Here is a 9,434-nt window from a genome sequence, read left to right on the forward strand (position 1 = left end):
CAAGTTTTCGTTTATTTCCTTTCTTTTCTTCTTGTCGTTTATTTCCTCATTGTCGTTTATATCCCCCTTCCCTTTTCGTTGTTTATTTTCTCCCTGTCGTTTATTTAAAAAAGGTAAATTGAAAGGACAAAAATAAACTTCTGTCAATACTACTACTACTACTACTATTACTACTACTACCAACATCACCACCACCAACACCACTTCCACAAACACGAGCACAAACAACGATCTACATCCCCACCCTCGCAATCCACACTCGGCCCCTCTCAGAATAAACCCAAAAAAGAAAAAGTGAAAAACAACAACAACAATGAAGGCCTTTTAATTGAGTGCCAACCCCATTTAAGGCCCACAAAATGAGAGGGAAACGTGGATTAAAAAGAACCAGGGAGTCCATTTTCTGTTGGGCCTATTTCCTCACACAGAAGAGGGGAAACTGCACTACTTTTACGGTGCAGAGAAAATGGGAAACTGCATTGCCTCTCACGGCTGAAAACAATACGACGGAAGGAAGTGGAGTTAAAAGAGAGAGGAAGGAGGAGGAGGAGGAGGAAATGGAGAGATGGAGAAGGGAATGAGGGTTAGGAGAAGGGAATAAGAAGGGAAGAGAGAGATGGGTACGAAGGGAAGGGGAGGAGGGAAAGGAGATATAGAGAAGGGAAATGGGAGCAGGAGAGGAAGAGAAAGGAAGAGAAAGGGGAGGAGAGAGATGGAAAATGAGGGAAGGGAAATAAAGGAAAGAATGGATGGAGGGGGAGCGAGGGAGAGGGGAGTGAGACATAGGAGAAGGTAATTAGAGGGGAAAGGAGGGAGAAGAAATGACGGAAGGGAAAGGAGGGAGAGAAGACAGTGGAAAGTCAAGATTAGAGAAGAGGAAAGGAAGAAAGCGAACGGAGGGAAAAGGGAGGAAAGAAAAGAGGAGAGGGAAAGAAGGGAAAAGAGAGGAAAGGAGAGATGAGGAAGGAATGGAGTGGAAAGGGGCGAACGGTGACGGAGAAAGGTAAGGGAAAGAAGGGGAAGGGAGGGAAAAGGGATAAAGGGGAATGGAGGGGAGGGGGAAAAGTGAGGGGAAAGAAGGGCCGTGAGAAGATTTGCTTTTATTGCTCGTGTGTGCGTATGCTCTCTCTCTCTCTCGACTGTGTTTCTTCATTCGGTTTTACATGCACATTTTATTCCTTATTTTTTTTCCTTTTTCCTAACTTTTTAATTTTTTTCCTTACTTGTTTTCCTCTTCCTTACTTTTTACTTACTTTTTCTTTTTATTTACTTTTTTCCCTTACTTGTTTTCCTCATTCTTACTTTTTACTTATTTTTTCTTTTTATTTACTTTTTTCCTTACTTGTTTTCCTCATTCTTACTTTTTACTTATTTTTTCTCTTTATTTACTTTTTTCCTTTTCCTTTTTTTCCTTACTTATTTCTTTTGTTTATTTTTATTTCCTGTGGCTAATTGACTGCATCGTTTATATTTATTAAGATAAAATACAGATACGCATGGCATCCCAACCACGCAAGGAAACACACACACACACACACACACACACACACACACACACACACACACACACACACACACACACACACACGCGGACCCTTTCCTCACTTTGTTAGTATAATGAAACTGACACACGAACACATTTTTGTCCTGCGTTCTCTCTCTCTCTCTCTCTCTCTCTACGATAGGGTCATTCAAGTCACGAAACACACACGCGCGCACACACACACACACACACACACGTACACACACGTACACACACACACACACACACACACACACACACACACACACACACACACACGGGTATCCTCTGACTGTACATGTTGTTGCTGATGCTGCTGTTATTGTTGTTGTTGTTGTTGTTTATTATCATTATTACTTTCCTGCTGCGATTTACATATGAACAACACCTGTCAATAAGGGCTTCTTAATTGAGTGCGCCACCTGTTAATAGTTACCTGGGCAAACAAAACGAGCAGAATAATCCTCGGCGCGGAATTAATTATCTGTATCGAATTCTGTTATGGGTCACCGTGTTGAAGGTATTTGTTTTTGTCCTAATTAAGTTTCATCCCTGCGTTGTCCTCTGTAGTGTAAAACAAACAAACAACAAGAAAATTAAAAACTCAGAGAAGACACTCATTTTATTTCTTCTTTTCTTTCTCCTTTTCATTCTCCTTTTGATTCGTTCTTCTTTCTTTCTTCTCATTTTCTTCTTTTCTCTTTCTGTTTTCTTTCTGTTCTTTCACTTTCTCTTCTTTCTCTTTCCCTTCCTCTTTTCTTTCTTCTCTCACTCGCTCCCTAAGCGTCACAATGCGTTTTCCATCTTGTCTCTTCACTCCACTTCACTCCTGTCTGTGTCTTTCGCCTGTCATATCCACACATTCGTCTCTCTCTCTCTCTCTCTCTCTCTCTCTCAACGCCTCCACCTTCTCATTCTTTCCTCTCCACTCTGATTCACTTCGCTAACCTCATATACACTACAACCACAGCCTTCCTAACAGCATCACTCCACCCTTCCTTCCCACCTTCCACCAGCCTCCATCCACTCCCTTCCACCCACCTGTCACTCCCTCCCACCCATCCAACATCTATCTTCATCAACCTACTTAGCAATATCCATAATGCGTGTAGGACTTCTTTTTCTTTACCTTTTCATATATATTTTTTGTTTGCGCTTCAACACCACCTCCACCACCTCCACCAGCATCATCCCATCACCCCATCACTTCCACACCTCCCCTCCACCTTCCATAAGCCCTCCAGCGCCCATTTCCACATCCTCACCCCTCCTATACCCCCCACCCCCCTCCCCCTCCTACCACACCATAGGCCTTGAAAGACTTATGCCACACGCTTTGCTTTTATGTCTACGCTGTCTGTATTTTTTTTATCTTTCTCTCTTTCTTTTTCTCCTTTATTTTTTTCTCTCTCCGTATACCATTCTCCTCTTTCTACTTCTTTTTTACCTTTTCTTCTCAAATTTGTCTTCCTGCCTCATTCTACACCTCTTTCCTTCCCTCTTTTTCTTTTCCTTTCTCTTTCTCGATATCTCTTACTTATCCTGTTATTCTCTATATTTTCTCTTATTCATGGTGTCCTATTTTTTTTGCTACCTTTTCCCTATCTTCACTTTACTAACTTTCCTTGTTTACACATTTTCTCTTCTGTTCCATTTCCTTTTTTCCTAATTTTCTCGTCATTCTTATCCTCAGTTCTTCTCATTTCCCTTCTTCATGTCTTTCTCCTTTTTCTTTCTACCTTTCTCTCTCTTCACATCACTAACTTTCCTCATTCTACACCTTTTCTTCTTCTTTTCCATTTCCTTTTCTCTTCATTTTCTCGTCATTCTTATCCTTAGTTCTTCTCATATTCTCCTCATTCTACCTTTCTTTCTCTTTCCATCACTAACTTTCCTCATTCTACACCTTTTCTTCTTCTCTTCTATTTCCTGTTTTCTTTATTTCTTCGTCATTCTTATCCTCATTTTCTCTCCTTCCCAATACTTAATGAATCAACTTCTTAATCAATCCTGACGCTCTCTCCCAAAAACTTCCTCCTCCTTCTAGTCCTCCTTTCTCCCAACTTCCACAATCTCGTCTAATTAAAACAAACCTTCCCCTTCACTTCGTCTTTCATTCCTTTCCCTCACTTCTCAAAACAGTGTTACCACCACCCTCTGTTTCACCCTTCTCGCTCTCCCCTTCCACCCCTTTAAGTAGCGCTTCCCCGGCCGCAAACTGCCTCTTATTCTCTGTTTTTGCTATTCCTGAAAGCCACTCTCTTTCCTTCCTTGCCCTCGTTTTAGTAGATTTCCTCCACTCCTCTCCTCACCTACTTCAAAACACAACTGCCTCATTTTCTTTTTCGTTTTTTCCTCTCCTCGCTTCAGTCCACCTTTTCTTGCCTCCCTACTTAGTCCTCAGCCTAGACCCAACGCCGTCTCATCGCATCTTGCCCTCTTGAAAACCTCCCTTCCTTCCCTCCCTCCCTTCCTTCTCTCCCCCCTCGGTTCTTTTCTTCGCCTCTCCTCGTATTTCTCCTCCCTCTCCTAATTCCCCCCCGCCTCGTTTTCCTCTTCTCGCTGGTAATCCATCTTGCCTCTTTTCACCTCACGACGCTTCCTCCCGCCAGCAACGACCCACTTCCCAGTCGCTCTTTAATCCGTGAAAATGTGTTCCTCTTTGTATAGTTATCTCCTGTAATTTATTTTTATCTTCCCTCGTTTTACATACCCATCTTTTCTGCTACAAACGTCATTTCTTTTTCTTTCCCCGTCACCTCTTCCTTTCCTTATATAACTCTACATGCACACAGACCCGCAAGCCCTTCTTAAACTAGCACACAAGCTATTCATTTATGCTACAAACATCATATTTCTTTCCCTTTCCCCGTCACCCCCTTCCTTTTTTTCATGTTACTCCACACACACACACACACAAACACACACACACACACACACACACGCGCGCAAACCTTTCTTAATCTAGCACACATACTATTCAGTTCATCTACAAACTCCATATTTTTCTTCCCCTAACCCTCTACGAGCACACCGCAAGCACACAACACCCGTACACTCGCAACGCAACACAGGTACACAGGCGCAACACAGGTACACAGGCGCAACACAGGTACACAGGCGCAACACATGGCCCGATTCAGCCGCTGCTCCCGCCTTGCAACGACCTGCCGAACGCTATTACCCGATTGGCCTTTTATCTATACCCTTATTACTTCCATGTCTATACCTGATTGCCTTCCCACAGCACTAATCAGATTACCTTGCCCGCGCCAGCCCCCTAGAGGACCACCTGTGTGTGTAAGGGGAGGGAGAGGGGAGGGGGGGCAGGGAGGAGTGGGGAGTGTGGGTGGGGGGTGGGGGTCTGTGTCTGTGTGTATGTGTGTGTGTGTGTGTTATTGTATTATCTTGTGAATGTGTTGTGGGCGGGCTGCTGGATGAGTTAGATATATAGATAGATAGATAGATAGATAGATAGATAGAGAGAGAGAGAGAGAGAGAGAGAGAGAGAGAGAGAGAGAGAGAGAGAGAGAGAGAGAGAGAGAGAGAGAGAGAGAGAGAGAGAGAGAGAGAGAGAGAGAGAGAGAGAGAGAGAGAGAGAGAAATATCCTCAGCATCTGGAGTTCCCATTATTCCTGAATATGCTGAAGTGGAAGAAGAGGAGGAGGAGGAGGAGGATGGCGGCAGTGGTGGTAATGGTGGTGGCGAGGAAGGAGGATGAAAAAGAGGAGGAGGAGGAGGAGAAGGAGGAAAAAAAGAGGAAAGAAAAGGGAAAGAACGGATTGCTGTGAGATAGACGAAGACAAGTATATAAAAAACAAAAAACATCAGACAAAAGAAAATAATACACAGAGCGCCCAAAGTTAACAAACAACAACAACCACAACAAACACATACACAAAAAAAATCCTTTCCATTAAAACTCTCTCTGCCGAGTCTCAGATAAAAGCAGGAAGGGAAAAAAAAAAGCCGGCGAGTGAAAAATTGTGATAAGATACGAAAAAAAAAAAAAAAAAAAACTGATAGACGAGATTGAAAGCCAGAGAGAGAGAGAGAGAGAGAGAGAGAGAGAGAGAGAGAGAGAGAGAGAGAGAGAGAGAGAAATATATGTGTATGAAGTTGACAAATTAAATATATACCAGTAGTAGTAGTAGTAGTAGTAGTAGTAGTAGTAATAGTAGTAGTCATTCCCGCTAAGTTATCAAAATATATTATAAAATCTCCCTACTTATCAACGCTCTCTCTCTCTCTCACTTTATCACTCACTCACTCTCACTCACTCTCTCACACCTCACACTCTCTCTCTCTCTCGTCACCCACCCGCCATCACGAAGTCTTTTATTTTATTTTCCTATTGGTCTCACTTCTCGCCTCGATAAGACGTTCTAAGCAACTGGCACCAAGCCTCCTGCTCCTTCGTTCACTCCTCCTCCTCCTCCTTCTTTCACTCCTCCTCCTCCTTCAGCGCCATCTGTTGTCCCTTAAGTATATTCCTTTGTATATATCTCTTGTATGACGTGCATCTCCCCTCTGTTTTGAAATTCAGTATCTTGCTTGCGTCATTATTCACTTTTTTTTTTCGTCTTCCTTTTCTTCGTATTCTTGTTTATTTTCATCCACTACTTATCATTACTTTTCTTTTTCTTCGTTTTAGTCTTGTTTTCCTTCTTTTTATTTTATTTTATTTTGACACCTCTCCTTTCTATTGTTCATTTGTTTTCTTTCTTTTTTATTTCGTCTTCTTCGTGTTTTTGTTCCTGTTAGTTTTTCATCTTCATATTCTGCTAATTCTTTTCTGTTCGTCGTCTTCTAGTCCTTCTTTATATTTTGTTCTTTCCCTTAAACAGCTCTCTCCCTCTTAATGTTACTTTCTGTATTTCTCTCTTCTTTCCTTTTCAACATCTCTCCCTCTTACTCCTTATTTTGTTTCTTCTCTCTTTCCTCATTCAAGTTGTCACAGAATTCATCGCGTTCTTTCGTTAACTCCACTTTGCTCTTTCCTCCCTCGGTCAGAGAAAGAGAGAACGGGGTGAGGTAAGGATAGAAACGGAGGAGGAGAGGGAAGGAACGTAAAGAAGAGGAGATGGAGGGGAAAGACGATGGGATAAGGAGGAAACAAGGTAGGTGGAGGGGAAAGACGAAGGGATAAGTAGGATTCAAGGTAGGTGGAAGGGAAATACGATGGGATAAGTATGATTCAAGGTAGGTGGAGGGGAAATACGATGGGATAAGTAGGATTCAAGGTAGGTGGAGGGGAAAGACGAAGGGTTAAGTAGGAATCAAGGTAGGTGGAGGGGAAAGACGAAGGGATAAGTAGGAATCAAGGTAGGTGGAGGGGAAAGACGATGGGATAAGTAGGATTCAAGGTAGGTGGAGGGGAAAGACGATGGGATAAGTAGGATTCAAGGTAGGTGGAGGGAAAAGACGATGGGATAAGTAGGATTCAAGGTAGGTGGAGGGGAAAGACGAAGGGATAAGTAGGATTCAAGGTAGGTGGAGGGGAAAGACGAAGGGATAAGTAGGAATCAAGGTAGGTGGAGGGGAAAGACGAAGGGATAAGTAGGATTCAAGATAGGTGGAGGGGAAAGACGAAGGGATAAGTAGGAATCAAGGTAGGTGGAGGGGAAAGACGAAGGGATAAGTAGGATTCAAGGTAGGTGGAGGGGAAAGACGAAGGGATAAGTAGGAATCAAGGTAGGTGGAGGGGAAAGACGAAGGGATAAGTAGGATTCAAGGTAGGTGGAGGGGAAAGACGAAGGGATAAGTAGGATTCAAGGTAGGTGGAGGGGAAAGACGAAGGGATAAGTAGGATTCAAGGTAGGTGGAGGGGAAAGACGATGGGATAAGTAGGATTCAAGGTAGGTGGAGGGGAAAGACGATGGGATAAGTAGGATTCAAGGTAGTTGGAGGGGAAAGACGATGTGATACGTAGGATTCAAGTTCGGTGGCGGGGAAAGACGATGGATAAGTAGGATTCAAGGTAGGTGGAGGGAAAGACGATGGATAAGTAGGATTCAAGGTAGGTGGAGGGGAAAGACGATGGGATAAGTAGGATTCAAGGTAGGTGGAGGGGAAAGACGATGGGATAAGTAGGATTCAAGGTAGGTGGAGGGGAAAGACGATGGGATAAGTAGGATTCAAGGTAGGTGGAGGGGAAAGACGAAGGGATAAGTAGGATTCAAGGTAGGAGGGGGAAAGACGAAGGATAAGAGGAATCAAGGTAGGTGGAGGGGAAAGACGAAGGGATAAGTAGGATTCAAGGTAGGTGGAGGGGAAAGACGAAGGGATAAGTAGGATTCAAGGTAGGTGGAGGGGGACGACGAAGGGATAGGTAGGATTCGAGGTAGGGGGAGGGAAAGACGATGGATAAGTAGGATTCAAGGTAGGTGGAGGGAAAGACGATGGGATAAGTAGGATCAAGGTAGGTGGAGGGGAAAGACGAAGGACAAGTAGGATTCAAGGTAGGTGGAGGAAAGACGAAGGGATAAGTAGGATTCAAGGTAGGTGGAGGGGAAAGACGAAGGGATAAGTAGGATTCAAGGTAGGTGGAGGGGAAAGACGAAGGGATAAGTAGGATTCAAGGTAGGTGGAGGGGAAAGACGAAGGGATAAGTAGGATTCAAGGTAGGTGGAGGGGAAAGACGATGGGATAAGTAGGATTCAAGGTAGGTGGAGGGGAAAGAAAGAGGAAAAAGTAAGATAAAGGTGTGGGAGAGAAGAAGGGAGCGCTGATAGAAAGGGAGAAAGTATGGCAAAAAAAGGAAAATTAAGTAAAACGAGAGAGAAAAGTAGACTAGAACAAACAAAAGGAGAAAGAAAGAAAGGAAGGAAGGAGCTGTATGATAAAACGTAAAGAGAGAAAGATTACTGTAGAGAGAAGAAAGAAAGAAAGGAAGGAATAAGAAATAATAACTTGGGAAGGACGAGAAGCCGGAATAAAAAATAAATAAAAAAGGAAGAAAAACTACCGGAACACTAAGAGGAGGAGGAGGAGGAGGGCAGAGGAGGAAGAGGATAAAGAAGAGGAAAAAAAGTAGGAAAACAAAGCCGAGGAAGGGAAAAACTACTGGAGAGAGAGAGAGCGAGAGAGAGAGAGAGAGAGAGAGAGAGAGAGAGAGAGAGAGAGAGAGAGAGAGAGAGAGAGAGAGAGAAAGTACTTTTGCTCTCTTTTCACCACCATTATCATCACAACCATCACCACCATCACCATCACCTCTTCCTTCTTTCTCACTCCATAAATATTTCCTTCCTCTTAATGTCCTCCTCTTTCCCCGTCATCACTATCATCACCATCGTCATCACCATCTTCATCACCCTCATCACCACTGTCCTCCCCTCCATTACGTTCTTTAATATCACCCATCTTTACCTCCTCCACCACCAACATCATTATCTCATCACCACTCTTTTCTATCTCAACACCAGCCCCTTCTATCCCTACCTCCCTCCCTTTCTCCTTCCCTCCTCCTCCTCTCTCTCTCTCTCCACCACCAATCAATTTTCCCTCACTCTCAACCTCACTCTCCATTAACCACCCTCTATTTCACCACCACCACCATCACCACCACTACGACTTTCCACTCCATTTCTTCTCCTCCCTCTATCACTTTCCTCCTTTGCTTCCCTCCCTCACCTTTTCCTTGGGTTATTTTAAAGTTTTTCCTTCATCACAGGTTTTGGGGCCAATGCGACGGAGATGTGCACTGAGGCCACGCGTAGCTATTGCGTATGACAGAACTTTACTTACTTTACTTCCTCTTCCTCTTTCTCTCTCTTTTCCTCACACCTTACACCCCTCCATCCTCCCATCACCCTATTTTTCTATCCTATGTTCTCCCCTTTTCTCTCCCCACATGTCCCTCTCCCCTTCTCGTTCTCTCCCTTTTTCCCTCTCCTTCTCCCTCCCCAAAATG

The 9,434-nt window shown here is 43.7% G+C and overlaps 1 long non-coding RNA gene across 1 annotated transcript; it reads left to right on the plus strand.

Annotated features, from left to right (window-relative positions):
* Nucleotides 1-6,808: 6,808 nt before the first annotated feature.
* LOC127004308 (uncharacterized) lies at nt 6,809-8,436 on the plus strand. Its single transcript, XR_007757749.1, has 4 exons — nt 6,809-6,929; nt 7,340-7,421; nt 7,542-7,664; nt 8,146-8,436. It is a non-coding gene; the product is annotated as an uncharacterized LOC127004308 (long non-coding RNA).
* Nucleotides 8,437-9,434: the final 998 nt, after the last annotated feature.

The sequence above is a fragment of the Eriocheir sinensis genome, chromosome 27 (genome assembly GCF_024679095.1).
Source record: "Eriocheir sinensis breed Jianghai 21 chromosome 27, ASM2467909v1, whole genome shotgun sequence".
Lineage (NCBI taxonomy): Eukaryota > Metazoa > Arthropoda > Malacostraca > Decapoda > Varunidae > Eriocheir > Eriocheir sinensis.